The sequence below is a fragment of the Apostichopus japonicus genome, chromosome 9 (assembly GCF_037975245.1).
Source record: "Apostichopus japonicus isolate 1M-3 chromosome 9, ASM3797524v1, whole genome shotgun sequence".
Taxonomy (NCBI): domain Eukaryota; kingdom Metazoa; phylum Echinodermata; class Holothuroidea; order Aspidochirotida; family Stichopodidae; genus Apostichopus; species Apostichopus japonicus.
In genome coordinates, this window is record NC_092569.1 from 3,805,933 (window position 1) to 3,823,122 (window position 17,190).

General features: G+C 35.9%; 1 protein-coding gene and 1 long non-coding RNA gene across 8 annotated transcripts in view; one reads left to right on the forward strand and one right to left on the reverse strand.

The window, feature by feature from the left end:
- LOC139973391 (uncharacterized) overlaps positions 1-17,190 on the reverse strand; it is a 219,508-nt gene that overhangs the window by 158,719 nt on the left and 43,599 nt on the right. The gene's annotated exons all lie outside the window — the stretch shown is intronic.
- The window catches only part of LOC139973378 (QRFP-like peptide receptor), a 46,339-nt gene continuing 30,381 nt past the window's right edge, over positions 1,233-17,190 (forward strand). For both annotated transcript variants that reach the window (XM_071980015.1, XM_071980014.1), the window contains exon 1: positions 1,233-1,739. The gene's annotated coding sequence lies outside the window, so the exon portion shown is untranslated. The remainder of the gene's footprint in view (positions 1,740-17,190) is intronic.

Genomic DNA, 17,190 nt, shown 5'->3' on the forward strand with positions numbered 1-17,190 from the left:
TAATTGGGTAATTAAATATCAACCACGGAGTCGAATGCACAACGTTTTTGTTAAGTAAATATCACTTATAAATTGGTCTGACGACAAAACTTAATTTATATTATTAATAACGGTTACGAAGAACTTTTTAGAGTTACTTTAACACCTAATCTACTGAGAGAAAATAATGCTGAGGTCGATGACTCGTCATGCAGCTAAACATAGACAGATTTCCTTTTCTTTGCCTCCACCTCTCTCTCTCTCCATATTTCGCTTAGAGCTACGCGAGAGATTGCATCATAGAGGTAAAATTCTTCATATCCCTTTTAGCAAAAATAAGGTATCCGGTTTATAAACACAATTAAGTACATCGATAAAGTTGATAAAGTTGTAAATAACAACTGTATATAAAGTCCAAGCTGAAATATAATTGAAAAAAAAAACACTTCTCAAAAACAAACTGACGGTTAAAGAGCTCCCTAAAGTAAAACATTATTGCGTCGTAAATAATCTAATAATGTTTGGTGGAACGCAAATATGACAACTTCAAGTTAATTTAATGTCAAACAAGGCAGTCATACAACGCTTTTCTTACCTGCAAACCCAGTCCAAAACTCAAATACCCACCCCCCCCCCCAACCACAACCCCTCCTCCATCCCCTTGGAGGTTGTCCGGTTTTCTTCTTGAAGAGTTTGCATAATTAGAGGGATTGCATATAGTGCTTTACTGTTGTACGTATGTTAATTAAAAATTGTTATCAAGTATAGCATGTAACAGTTGTTTTAGACGTCACAAACACATACACATAGATATATATATATATACATCTATATCTATATCCATATCTATATATGTATCTATATATATATATATATATATATTATATATATATATTATATATTATATATATATATATATATGTATATATATAATATATATAGATACATATATAGATATGGATATGGATATAGATATAGATGTATATATATATATATATATATATATATATATATATATATATATATATCTATGTGTATGTGTTTGTGACGTCTAAAACAACTGTTACATGCTATACTTGATAACAATTTTTAATTAACATACGTACAACAGTAAAGCACTATATTCACACACACATAAACATTCACATACACACACTCGCGCGTTAACAAACATTTTGATACAGGCGCCACCTATTTATTAGGCGCAATTGGCATGACACTCTTTTACTTTTCGTCTTGAAGAGCCTCTTGTAGAGAGATGGATTCAACAGCTCGCTATCGGAAGCTAAGAAGGCTTCAGGATTATAAACCACGGGCATTAGATAACCTGCATTAGAGCGATCATTAACAAGCTCGACGATTTTATCTGTTGCTATGAAAAAGAACCTTGGGAAATGGTATCGGGAGCTTAACAGATCTGAAATTTAGCTTTCAGGGGTTGGACTTTTTCTTTCCCCCAGTTTCACTTGTATACGACAACAAGTAACAACTAAATTCGTTGTCTGTTCGTTTGTTTCTGTTTTCTTATTAGTACAGTAAAGGTTTCTTTTTCTTGACAAATTTGGAGGAAAAACACGCAAACCCTCATGAAATCGAATTATCTACAACCGCTACTTTGTTGATGCCAGCGTGGAGTCATCTTCTGTAGATCAATTTGTATTAAAAAAAAACGCTGAATGACCTATTTTTGCAAGATTTCTCAAGTCGTTCGGTTTTGCTGAAGACTTTGCAGTGTCCGGACAATCTGAAGCGCCTTATTAGTAAGTATGGTTTCTATAATCATTACAAAATTATATTTATAAAACATTCATGTAAAAAAAAACAAAGACCTTTGAGCTTGGTGAACACCAAGCATCCGCCTATTGCCAAAAAATAAGTTTGCCAATATTATCTGAGTGCGGCACGCTCTTACATGCGAGGCTTACTGAGTATGTGGATTATTGATTATTGGTACGGCCTCAACATTTTTTCGCCATGACACGTTTTATACTACGTTACCATTATATATAATCACGTATGAATGTGCAAGTTAGAAAACGTCCAAAATGAGCGATTTTAACACCATTATTTCTTAATGAAGTTAAATAAATTCTAATAAACGACAAAGATTTTGGGGATTTTTTTGGGGGCACCAAATAGCTTCAAGATAATGATAAAAATTCACTTCAAAAAGCTGATGTAAATATCTCAAAGTTGATTGGATAGTCATAATTATGGGTTTTTTCAAATTGGTTCCAATTGTTTAATTTTATTTAATTATTCGTTTAATAAATTATTTATCCTTTCTGTTCTACAAAAGATCTCAACGAATTGCCTCTTTTTGTGTGCTTAGTATCATAGTACACCTCATCCATTCGTTTGTAAACATGAGATCAATATTTCATCGCAGTTTATCAGCCCTACGCTTGTAGCACGTGCCTTTAATTAGATAACGTCCCCAGTGACCAACGTAGTTTAAACACTAAGTGAAAAGTCTCAATTAAACACTGGCATTAGAACATTTTTTTATACCATTTTATACTACACCCTGGAGACAACGTTAACAATTCCATCGTAACTTTTACAACTTTAATTTGGAATCTCAGTTGAGCTATAGAACGTTCAAGAAACGTTATTATAATGTTACAATGACTGTAACTGTAAAGCGTTTGACAGTACGCTGTGCCAACGTCAATATAAATTCTGCCCATTTCGCCCGTTAATAACGCTACGTTAACGTTGCTAGCTAATGTATAGTGTCTTTGAAAGTATACGTAAGTCCGAAATTTAATGGTGTTCGTGGTGTATTGACCTATGTGTTTTTTTTAGTTAAATGTATTGAAACTTGAGAACGTGAATGAAGTAGTTATTATAATGTATATACCAAGGACTGATGTAAATAGGCATGTAACACGATTATGCTGAGGTAGTTATGTAAGACGATTATGCTGAGGTAGTTAGTTATGTAACACGATAATGCTGAGGTAGTGATGTAACACGGTTATGCTCAGGTAGTGATGTAAGACGTTCACGCTGAGGTAGTTAGTTATGTAACACAATAATGTTGCGGTAGTTAGTTATGTAACACGAGCATGCTGAGGTAGTTAGTTATGAAACACGATTGCGCTGCGGTAGTTAGTTGTGTAACACGAGCATGCTGAGGTAGTTAGTTATGTAACACGATTATGCTGAGGTAGTTAGTTTATGTAACACGATTATGCTGAGGTAGTTAGTTATGTAACACGATCATGCTGGGGTAATTAGTTATGTAACACGATTATGGTGAGGCAGTTACTTAGGTAACACGATTATGCTGAGGTAGTTAGTAATGTGACCAAATCCTTTTGATGTAATTGGTTATGTAACAGTAGATTTGTTTGGTGTGTTCAGTTGTGTTACACTGTGTAATGTTGCAGTTATTTACGAGGAAATAGGTCAAACGGATATCATAAAGTCAAGTATGGTACACAGGGAATGATGTCCATATAGGTATGTAATAATATCATCTTGATTAGTTCGTTACGTAACACTGGAAAATGTTGCAGTTATTTACGAGGAAATAGGTCAAACGGATCTAGTAGTCAGGTATGGTACACAGGAATTGATAAACATATAGGTATGTAATAATATCATCTTGATAAGTTCGTTACGTAACACTGGAAAATGTTGCAGTTATTTACGAGGAAATAGGTCAAACGGATCTAGTAGTCAGGTATGGTACACAGGGATTGATGTCCATATAGGTATGTAATAATATCATCTTGATTAGTTCGTTACGTAACACTGGAAAATGTTGCAGTTATTTACGAGGAAATAGGTCAAACGGATCTAGTAGTCAGGTATGGTACACAGGGATTGATGTCCATATAGGTATGTAATAATATCATGTTGATTAGTTCGTTACGTAACACTGGAAAATGTTGCAGTTATTTACGAGGAAATAGGTCAAACGGATGTAGTAGTCAAGTATGGTACACAGGAATTGATAAACATATAGGTATGTAATAATACCATGTTGGTTAGTTCGTTATGTAACACTGGAAATTGTTGCAGTTATTTACGAGGAAATAGGTCATAGGATGTAGTAGTCAAGTATGGTACACAGGAATTGATGTAGGTATGTAATAATTTCATCTTGTTTGGTTCGTTATGTAACACTGGATAAAGTTGCAGTTATGTATGACGAAATAGTTCAAAAGCATCTAGTATAGTCAGGTATGGTACACTGCAGGGAATGATGTACATATAGGTATGTAATAATACCATGTTGATTTGTTCGTTATGTAACACCGGGTAATGTTACAGTTTTGTATGAGGACGTAGGTCAAGCGGGCGTTTACTTATAGGTAAGGAAAACTAATTGTATTTTTGCTATAGTTCGGTGTGAGGACACTGGATGACATGTATGAATGTATTTACGGTACACTAGATAATATTCATGTAGGTTGTTTATAGACAACATCATCGAGAGTTGTGGAACACTGCTATATGTCACATCGATCTTAAGTATAGAACATACCTTTGTCGTTAACTAAAACTTCCCAATAAAAGTTGACTATTGACCGATATTTACCAATGTTAAAAAAACATTATCCTAATCAAATACGTATTTTTTAAGAAACTTCACCCAAGAACCTCGGCATAGAAAGCATCCAATTTGATCATCTCAGCCCCCTTCGATCCTCTCACAACCCCAGTCCCCTTCGATCCTCTCGCAACCCCAGTCCCCTTCGATCCTCTTACAACCCAAGTCCCCTTCGATCCTCTCGCAACCCCAGTCCCCTTCGATCCTCTTACAACCCAAGTCCCCTTCGATCCTCCCAAAAACCCGGCCCCCTCGATCCTCTTACAACCCCAGTCCCCTTCGATCGAGACTGTAATTGTATCACCCTCACGATTCTTTACGTCTATTTCAATGATATTGCTACTCAAGAAGTATCAGTTGACAGATGTTAACAGCATTTTTATAAAATTGTTCACCAATAGATTCTCCGTAATGACATTCTCAAAGCCAAAGGACATGGGGATTATAGCTAATGTTTCACACGAAGGATTTCTGAAAGCTTGTTACCATATTTGAAGGAAAAAAACTTACGTACACCACATAATGGTTCCAAAATATATCACTTTCAACGGATTCGTATCGTTTTGATGTGAAGAATTAGCATTTATGACAATAACAGAACTATGTATTGAATGTATGTATTTTAGATCCTCCTGCAAGCAGAAACTCGCGAAGAAACCTCCATGCGGCTTATCAAAGCCGCAAGCTGACCGAAGTCAGTCTCTTACTTCATATTTAACGTCCATGATTATGAATTGTCAATTGTCAACAACTCTGTAACTGGACGACATACATTAAAATTGGAGTGACTCGAACCGGGGACCTTATGATTGAAAGGCACCGACGTTAACCACTGAGCTAACACTCCTATAGGAAGCCCATGACTCGATTCTTCGATTGCATTCCGAACATTGAATATTGCAAGGCACATCAAATTAATCTATACAGGAATATGCAAATAACCAACTGAATTAAACCAGCCAGTTTAAATATTCATAGCGAAATATTATGATTATTACACCGTTTAATATACAAATAATTGTTGGTGATATTGCTGAATACTATATTACTACATTTCAGATTATTATGAATTGTAAGATACAGCTCTGTTGCCATTCGGCATGATTATAATTATTTATGATCAATTGGAAAGATTTTTTGTATGGACCTGGTATAGAGGAAGAGGGTAAGAGCAGGGGTTAGGAGCCGGGGCATTGGGGGCACGTCCTCCCTCCCCCACTTTTTTCCAAAATAGCAAATGTGTCCTACTGGCAATAAAATGTGCCCCTTTGATGAAGCACTGTCTTTTGGATATCTTAAGACTTTGATAATTTTAATATTTTATTTTAATTCTGTATTTTTAGTCTGTACATGCTATTTTTAATATGGCATCCCATATCCTTTTGTAGCACGGTTAACAATAAACAATCTCAATAGATAGTATTGATAGCATACTAACACATCATATATATTTAAGTGATATGGCCGGTTTATAACATAACGAGGGGTGGTTGTGGAATAAGAAAGTGCCCCTCTGACGTTGTCTACCCCCCCACCCTTTTTGGAAGCTTCCTACCCCTGGGTAACGGTCAGAGGATGGAAGGGGTTGGAGACGGGGGATGCAGGAAGTCATCTGCCTAGGTTCAAAATGGAGACTGACGTCTTTGAATTCGCCATGAGGCAAGCTGGCTATGAACAATACGGACATGATAAATATTATTTCCTTACTGAAAACATGTCTTTTTCTTCAGTTAAAGTCTTAAAGGGAGACGTACATACCCTGCCATAATAATTGGTCGAAGTGATTCGGACTAACTTTCCTATACAGCTTAATGAACATGCTATTCTAATTGGGAGATATCACATATTTCATGCTCCTTCACACGCAAGGTCAACGACTTGATCAAGTTTGAAATATAGAGGTAACCGAATGAGGGCATTGGTTTCAGTGTCAAGCGTGTTTATTTTACTTTGAAAAAGAAACCCAAAAGAAAGGAAAATGTTTCATATCCTAGTGACAAAATGACTTCACATATTTATAAAATAATATCTCTAAGACACAAATTTTGACTAGGATATATCCCAAACATAGCAAGGTTTCGTTTAGCTGCATTTTTGTTATAGAGAGGAAGGGGGGGGGGGGCGTATTTATCACAAAGACCTCTGACATATCAGTGAACGATGGTGGTTGGGCTTATGTCCTCTTTAACATTTCTCGGTTGGTTTTCACTTTGTCGAGTAAACAGTGGCACAAACAACGAAAGCGACATGATGGACACATTTCTGCTGCTTGAAATTGATCCTGAACTCATTAATCTAGCAGTTTCTGTAACATTATCCCCGAGGTTGCTGCTTTATCACCTTTAATCCTAATCACAATCCGACAATAATCCCTCTTGCGGATTTAATTTAACATTTTACTCAGATAAGGTGACCTTGTAAAACATCACATGTGAAAAGAAACTGAAATGAAATGCTATACGTGAAATGAAATGTCACGTGATAGGAATTTGCATAACTTAAAGATTTTAAAACGACCTTGGTAACTCTGGGGCTTAGATATGTGTATTTCATTCAAATGTCAAAATAGATCAATCATTTTTGCCAAAAGGAAATTATGAAATTCGGCAAGTACAGTTAACAAGTCTGTTTCGAGCAAGTCAGTCAACTGTATACATCGTATCTGCACTGGGAGTATTCAAATTCATATAATGAATGTTCGGCTTTACAAATAGTTATGAACGCAGTATCATATATATTTATTATGTCTACATGATAGAACAGTCACGTAATAGACGGAATGGCCATGCGATAGACGGACTGGCCACATGATAGAACAGTTACGTAATAGACGGAATGGCCATACGACATGGTCACATGATAGAACAGTCACGTAATAGACGACATGGCCACACGATAGACGACATGGCCATACGATAGACGGAATGGCCACATGATAGACCAGTTACGTAATAGACGAAATGGTCACACGATAGACGCCATGGTCACATGATAGACCAGTTACGTAATAGACAGACTGGTCATACGACAGATGGCATGGCCACATGGTAGAACAGTTACGTAATAGACGGATGGCCATATACGATAGACGGCATGGCCACATGATAGAACAGTAACGTAATAGACGGAATTGTCACACGATAGACGGAACGGCCATACGATAGACGGAACGACCATATGAGAGAACAGTTACGTCATAGACGAAATGGTCACACAATAGATGAAATGGTCACACGAGAGCTAGAATGAACGCATGATAGATAAAACTTGGCCTTTAGAAGGAAAGAACGACCAGACGATAGGTATACAAACTTGGCCACATCACGACAAATAGAACGGCCGTTTCGTGGACAGGACCTCAATGCATGAAGGCAAGTTAAGAGTATATGAAGAGAAATATATGCCCACTACATAAAGTTGGACCTTCGTGGGGCCAATGGGGCCGTGTTTTTAGCCTAAGCTTGTAAAATTCAATGCAGCCCTTATTATTTCATCAATGTTAATCTTCACCTGCGCACTCAGCAGTGAGAAATTTCACTCTTTCATCCAAGGCTAAGCCCTTTATGTTTCAATTTGCTCCGATTCCGTTTTTAACCTAATTTTAGCCATAAATAATTGACACCGGTAAGCTTGAACCTCTTCAAAATCTTGTTTAGACGTCAAAAACCTTGTTATACGGTAATTATGCAAATAATTAGGAGAGAAATTGGGTAAAATGAAGGCAGATTCTTGAAATAAGAGATTTGTTTGCACCTTTTTTGCCGGCCTTAGAATATGTTTCTGTTTTATCCCTCACATAGACGGATACATGTAATGCTGTCACAACCCCTTAGCATTTAATGAGTATGGGCGTCAAATCTACCACCGTTTTTCAAAGTTTTTTGGTTTTCATCGTATGATAACAACGATCAATATATCGAGAGGCAGAAACTTGAAACTGAAAACTACTAATGGACATGGATCGACTAATTAAAACAAAAAGGTGTTGGTATCAATAACAGTTTAAAGGGGGAGGAAGGGTGTTTCGTGCTCAAGATTGTACGTTAACTGATGTACGTGTTCGATTGGACAGGCAATTCATATGCAGCTGGTTTCCCGGAGTGCTGTTGTTGCGACCCAGAATTTTATGTAAAAACCTTCTTTTCTCGTAATTGCTGTTGACATTGGCCTCAAACATGCAGCCGTATTGAAAGTGACAATTAGTCGTGTTGCTACAGGCAACCGCTTCATATGATTACCTACTTATACCTTTCTCTTTTTATATGTCTGCAGGGGGAAACAAATTGTTTCAATTATTTAATGAGTGTGATTTTATTCTTCCGCTTTAAAGAGTTCGTAATTCTAGTTAAAAATATAACCAAAAAAAACGACCAGCTTTTAAGGTAAAGTTGTTACGTATTTGATACAGTGCATGTCTGTGAAATAATTACTCGTAGATTAAAAACCTATAGCAGTGAAGTTGCCTGGTTATTTAAAGGGGACACAAGTCCAACCAGCATCATTGGCATATGTGGCAGAGATCTTAATGAAGAACATCTCCTTCAAACAACTAAGGAACCTTTCGTTTACAATTTATGTCTAGTGGTTATTAATTTGTAAATCAGTGCATGTCTGTGAAATAACTCGTAGATTAAAAACCTATAGCAGTGAAGTTGCCTGGTTATTTAAAGGGGACACAAGTCCAACCAGCATCATTGGCATATGTGGCAGAGATCTTAATGAAGAACATCTCCTTCAAACAACTAAGGAACCTTTCGTTTACAATTTATGTCTAGTGGTTATTAATTTGTAAATCAAATATACGTGCTTAATCTCTTTACATAGCAACACACACAAAAATCGGGGCTTAATATAGTGAAAAGAATATGCTAAACTGATGAGTAAAAGAACATATATATATATATATATATATATATATATATATATATGTTCTTTTACTCATCAGTTTAGCATATTTCTTTTCACTATATTAAGCTCCGATTTTTGTGTGTGTTGCTATGTAAAGAGATTCAGCTAGTATTTGGAAAAGTCGTCGCCATGACAGAAATTAACTTTCTATAGAAAAAGAAAGCAAAGAAAAACATAAGAATATGAACCATATGTGGCTTGATGGAGTCATACTTAGATTTTATCAAGTCCACAGCCTCATCTGTGGAAGAAATTTTAAAACTATCATATCGCTCAAATGGGATAAGATTTGTCTTGGAAAGCTATCACATGGACAGATGATGATGCTATCACATGCTATGCTATGATATGCGATGCTATGCTATGCTATCACATAGACAGATAAGGTTATGGTAGGGTTTGTGTCTCGTTTCATCCAGATGTGATACGATATTGGTGATCTCTAAGGAAATGGAGAATAATTTGATTCTAAAACAAGTTTTCACTACCAGCACATATCGAATATAATGTAAAGTTGTTAATTTTTCCTGGCAGTTAATATTTGTAATCATTGTCCAGGTTTAAATGCTTGCTGAACCCCACAAACTGTTACATTGTGATTACATTACATTATTATTTTGTGACCAAAGTTTAAAACTATTGTTTACTTAAATTAAAAACTAATTCAAATGGACTTTCTTATTACAGAAAGGACAGAACTGCAACAAAAGTAGTCCAAAAAATATCAATTTTAAACTGCTATCTGACTAAGCAATGCAGCGTTTGGACTCTCAAAAACATGGACGAAGCTTACAAAACTTGTTATCATCCATTTCAAAGGAAGGATACAGAAGAGCGAGGTCATCGTAAAAGCACTCTATCCGTCAAACATTGAGTATGTGCGCATCCTTTAAAACCAAAAATGTTACACAATTATAAAGAAAGGCGTGCAAGATAAATCACACGATTGGTTCGTTTATTCTGCAAGTATCTCTCGAATGTCACTACAGCTGACAGATAGTACAAACAGCAATCACAAGTCTATCCTTCCATGCCATAAGGTTGACAGGTTCTACAATTCAAAGTAATCGATCGTTTAATTTAGACCAATTTGGCGCCTCTTGCTTTGTGTGTGTGTGTGCTGTGTGTGTGTGTGTGTATATATATGTATATATATATATATATATATATATATATATGTATATATATATATATATATATATATATATATATATATATATATATATATATATATATATATATATATATATAATTATTAAAATAATAGTGCAGATAAAAACAATATTTGTGGTTGATGGAAGAGGACAATTTACTAAGCATTCAGTTAGTATTCAACCTCTATGTATCGTTTTATAGATCGATAGACAGACAGAAAAACAGACAGAGAGACGGATAGATATAACGACAGACGAACGGACCGATAGACATGTAGACAGAGATCGAGAGCGATCGACATAGCCCGACAGAGAGACAGACCGAGAGAGAGAGAGAGACAGACCGACCGACCGATAGACAGTCAGATATACAGACAAACAGATAGACAGACAGATAGACAGACATTATAGACAGACATATAGACAGACAGACATATAGACAGACAGATAGAGAGATATACAGACAGACAGACAGACATACAGACGGAGAGACAGACAGACAGATAGATAACAGCAGTGACTTTACCTCTCCGTGGATCATGTATGTGTCTAAGGGTTCCATACTTTGCTTGCAACAAGTGAGACACATTATACTTGAGAACCGGTAAACATTTATTGTCTTGTGTTCGCAGCGATCTCCTCACGCTCGGAACAATTTTCGTCATGCGGTATTCAAGTATACCACTTAAGTATTTTATCAATCGCGCTATCTACGTAAGATAGCGCCAACAAGCGACCATAGGCGGGTGATCGAATTCCAAAATTATTTAATTTTATTGTCATGTGGTTTGTTTTCAAAGAGAAGAAAATATTTTCAACGTAAATATATCATGATGTGAAATTAAGTGTTTAAGTCAAATGATTAATGAATATTTCTCTAAGAGTCTCCAGTCAGACTGGTGCCTTTGGGAATCTCTTCAGACTGATGTCATCAGAAGGTACGCATCCATCATCATTTCTAGGTATTTGAGGATGAGATTAAGATATCGGAAGCAAAACAAATAGAATTGTCAAGCCTGGTTATTTTGGAACCACAAGGTGCAGTTAGATTTTAATCGAATGGTGCACGGAGCATTTGTGATCTAATGGTTCAAGCTTATCAAAATATTGCACTGGTGATTGGCTGACGTTGAACTTATACATTAGTGATAGGCTGAAGGCTTAGCTCACATAACAATTTACGCTTGGTCCATAAAACCTTAACATCTTCGAGAAGAGGAGAAAAAAATTCAGTGATGGTTATATTACATAGACCGGGGAAAGGGGGAAGGGGAGGTTGCAAAGCGAGATTGAGGAGGTGGGTGAATGAACTACATGTTACTTGAGGCAGCGTTCTCATCGTTTGGTGTTTCTGCGTGTGTTTGTGTTGGTGTTGTGTGTTTTTTTTTTGTAATTATAAGGCATCATGAGACACCTACAAGATGTTCGTTACATTACACTCTGAGATACGCACTAAATGCCTCGCGTCACTGAATTAATAATTTGTTTAGACCAACAGTTTTTTTTCTTTCCAAATCCTCTCACCATTTACGTAACTGTGAACTGACTGCGAGATTTATGTTTTCAAGTTTGTATGTATGTATGTATGTGTGTATGGATGTATGTATTTTAGATCCTCCTGCAAGCAGGAACTCGCGAAGAAGCCTCATTAGCTTATCAAAGCCGCAAGCTGACCGAAGTCAGTCTCTTAGATTCATATTTAACGTGCATGATTATGAATTGTCAATTATTGTCAACAACTCTGTAACTGGACGACATACATTAATCTTTGAGTGACTCGAACTGGTATTTTGTTTTTAAGTTTGTATTTAAGTTTGTATTTAGTTTTGTATTTAAGTTTTCATTACAAAATTTACTTTTAAGTAAATTGATGGTAGTTATTTAGGTAGCCTATCGCTCTGTACCTTTGCTCCACACAGGGAACACGTCACCATCTTCCTTACTAACGAACCACACGTGTAACGTATAGGTAGACCCATAAGTATATACACATTGAGTAAACAAAACCATTTCACTCAGTCACAAGTTTCTCCTAGGCGCAAGATGTGTGGCATATCTTTTCAGATCTAATTAAATATTTTAATAGAGAAAGTTACCAGATATCCCTTGGTGTACTTTTTAATACTCCGTCACCCGCTGCGCGCATACCATTGACAAGCGCGTATAGTGTATCTTTGTATGAGTTGCTTCGCGCGTCCATGGCAACTGATAAGTTACGCTAGGTTGTGTACAGTTCGTCTCTATGGCTTAAGAAGGGAAAGCCATTTGTGTGGGCCGAGGCAATTGAGTGATGAAAACTGCAGCTCAATACTCTTACCTCGTATCAATGACGCTCGATTCGAAGAAACAGCCAATCCAACATATATAATTAACATCCAGGATAATTAACTTCATTTCAAGCCAAGAGTCATAGTTCATGAAATATTAATATTAATAACGAAGTAAATCGTTCTAAATGTTTGCTTCTTGGTATTGTTACTACAAACTTAAAAGCTGAAACATTTCAGTTGATATTCTTTGAACGGTACATACAAAAACAAAATTAATGCAAGTCTAGAATAAAAAACACAGGCATAACTCTCTTAATTTGTTATAAAATATTATTTATCAAACTTTGAAGAGATTTGAAAGCTACTTTGACTGTTAACACAATCATCCAATGACTGCTGATCAAGCACGGAACTCCCTTCAGGGTTCAATTAAAAGGTCGATATATGTATTCCCTAACACATGATCTGATATACAATCAATCAACCTACATATGAACCCCCAGGGATCGACGCAACATACCCCCCTCATTTATGCCGGATGAAAATTGCAAACCTCATGACATTATCCTATAGTGAAGATTTGGGGCTTAAACGACTAAGTAGATATACATTTAAGATTGCTTTTAGTTTAAATTGGATAATCGTCTTAGGTTCATGTTCTATGATAAATGTTTGTGGCAGGGATGTTATAAGACCACATACAATACATGTGCGTCTTGGAAAAAAAGTGGCTCTCAAAATGACTGGAATTGCTGACATTTAAAAATCTCATTCTTATATAAAACGACAGGTGTTTTGCTTAGCCAAAGTCCTCAGTTTTAACATAGATATTTCTATGATCAATGAAGTAACGAAACTACATTGTCACGGTGCTTTCTCTGAGGAACTATGAACGATGAGAGGATGTTAGTATGAACTCAGAATTTATAAAACCGAGCAACACAGAAATTATGAAAATTAACATCCAAAAAACAAAAGGTGTTTATTCTCTATGACAATCATATACAACAAGCCCATCAGCTAGCTAATGCATGACAATTATTTTTTTTGATACGGAAGTTATCCCAACGATTAAATCAACATTATCTCAGTGGTGACTCGGACGTTCATTTCAGTTTATTCATATTCACGTCCTCGGCCGCCGATTCAATTAAAGGGAAATTCGTGCGTTCATAACTAAAGGTGTCGTATAGGCGAGTTGTACTTGTATTGTACGTAAAGAATCTCTGATCTGCAGACATCTCAATGTCAGAACAAATCAAGAATGATGACGTTAAACATCAAATTATGACACTCGTGCTGTAACTGACAAGATAGATCAGTTTGATATAGACAAACTGAGCCCCTGCTATGGCATATTGCATTGTTCAAAATGTTATCGACAAAATATATAATTATATTTCTTTCTTTCTTTCTTTCATTCTGTCCTTTGTCTTTCTATCTTTCTGTCTGTCTTTCTGTCTGTCTTTCTGTCTTTCTGTCTGTCTTTCTGTCTTTGTGTTTTTCTGTCTTTCTGTATGTCTGTCTTTCTTTCTGTATGTCTGTCTGTCTGTCTTTCTTTCTTTCTTTCTGTCTTTCTGTCTGTCTGTCTGTCTTTCTGTCTTTCATTCTGTCGGTCTTTCTGTTTCTCTGTATTTCTGTCTATCTGTCTGTCTGCCTGTCTATCTGTCTGTCTGTCTGTCAGTCTGCCTGTCTGTCTATCTGTCTATCTGTCTATATGTCTTTCTGTTTATCTGTCTTTCTGTCTTTCTTTCTGTCTGTCTGTCTTTCAGTTATTCTGTCTGTCTGTTTATCTGTCTTTCTGTCTGTCTGTCTGTCTTTCTGTCTGTTTTTCTTTCTTTTTGTCTTTCTTTCTTTCGTTTTGCATTTGTCAGCAAAGAAGTGGAAATTGTTTTCAACGTTTGAATTATTTTCCTCACTTTGGTCGTTTTTTCAGTGGTATACATACGGGAATATAGATTGCATTCACTGAGACCACATAGCATGACAGCATATGGTAATGAAGCGTCATATGATCATTGTAGGTGTTTGAGGGGGTCAGATGATGGTCTTTAACAAAGCAGGCTCAATGTATTGTCAAATTTGATTTCTCTTTAAAATCTTCTTACTATTGCCAATCGGACCAATGTTGATATATAGCATGCTTTCAATCTTCAGTGATACATTTTACATAAAGAACGAAATAGTCCAAGAACCATAATTGTACTGCTACCAAATTCAAAGGCTAGTGGTTTATTCGCATTTGTAATTTTCACTTTACCTGTAAAAGTAGTTATGACGATACTTTGCTTTGCATTTTTCGGGACAGTTATCATGATGCATATATTTTTGCCAAAAAAAATTATAAAAACATAATTCTAGACCAATTTCTCAGATGGATGTGGAACATTAATCTTACTGTACTAGAAATAAGACGTCGCGGTAAAACGATATAGCCAATTTGATATTAATAAAGCCAACAACTTATATCAGAGAGGAACTTGAAAAATTACACACACAAAAATATACCTTGAAATTCCATAATATGATTGAAAAAACAATGCCAGCAGAATATTGATAGCATCTGTTACGTCATTGTTGACAAAAAGCTGCTGAACCCCTCTTAACCTTTAAAATTTCGCGATCTCTTCGTCAGATATCCGGTACCCGTTCCTCTGGGAGACGCGCAATGATAGCCTAAAGCCAATGCCCCTGTAAAGTTTTCGCTTTATTACAATTATATAGTTCATGAAGATGTTTCTTGGATCATATAATAGATAGATAAAAATGCTGTTGGTTAACCAGAGTTTACTCTCGGTCAATTGTTAATATTTTTTTTTTTTTTAATATCTTCGTATACTGACAACAATTTGAACACCTTAAACAAAGTATCGTTTAATATATAAATTCCACGTAAATGTTTGATCAAAGCTTCTGTATATATATGGAATTGGGCCACACCCTGTATCATTCTGCAGCCAAGACAAATGACAACCCGTAGTTTTAAATGGAAATATTTTGACACCGATAAATTACAATTTCTCTTCGATTTTCCTAAATAGATTCATGCTTTATGACTTATTTTTCATTAATTATGAACAGTTATAATTTGCCGCATTTAATTTGAAGTTTTGATCTTTGGTTTGGTTTCTGATGATCTGAACTAAACTGATATATATATATATATAATTATATATATATATATAATTATATATATATATATATATATATATATATATATATATATATATATATATATATATATATAATATATATATATATATATATATATATATATATATATATAAATATAGGTCGATAGATAGATAAGATAGAGAAGCTGGAATTCCATACTAAACTTGGCTTGTACGTGGTATTGCATTCGTGACTGTTCCATCAAGTTAGTCCTTGTATACATGAAGTAGACACAGAGTCACCTGTTTCATGGTTTAATGTCATCGTGTTAAGTCATCTGTTGTTGCCGATGTTGTTACTCTTAATCCCATGTACACATTAAAATAAGACATTAAGGAGACGCTAGACCACGGTACCTCTAATCTCTGAATCATTTAGCTAGCTGTGAGTCTTTACACGGAAACTAAGAATATAGCCGAGAGGGAAAAACTCTCTCGAGGGAGCTTGACTAATTTCACCAGTGAAAAGATTACCCAGAGAGTCCAAGAGAGTATTGCACAAGAATACATGTATAGGTTCTATCTAAACCACGATGTCCTTTTGCGAGCAAACGATCCACGGGCGATTAATTATAATTCCCAGTCCCATAGGTTGAAATTGTTCACAGAAACTAACACCAACCCCATCGGATTACAAAGAAAATGAAAAAAGAAAACGTCTCTAGTGGTGAGGAAGCCGAGAGAAGATGCTAGTGAAGTTTGGTGTTCTTCAGAGCTATAGATCAACTTGTGCTTTGATCGAGTTATGATAAGGCTGCACGAATATACACTCTACACGTTTAGATATACACAAGGGAGTCTCAGATACTATGCATGGTAACAGAACAATTGCAGCCAAAGCCATTACCGACGTTACATAAGTGATCCCGCCGTGATGCCGGCAGTGGTGTATTGAAGAAAAGGGTGGGGAACGGGGTTGATGGGGGTGCATTTCGCAATGGGTCTGTTAATGAATCAGGAAAATGACGTCAGAATTAGTAGCTTCAAATGAAGCATAGTTTGTAGCATTAAGTAACTTGATGTGTTACTTCAGTTACATTATATCAGCCTAGCAGCGTTGCTGCTATTGACGTCACTATAATGGCTGCAATCACAGAGTAACATTACAAAAGCCAATGTTATAGTTGTTATTGGTTCAGCAT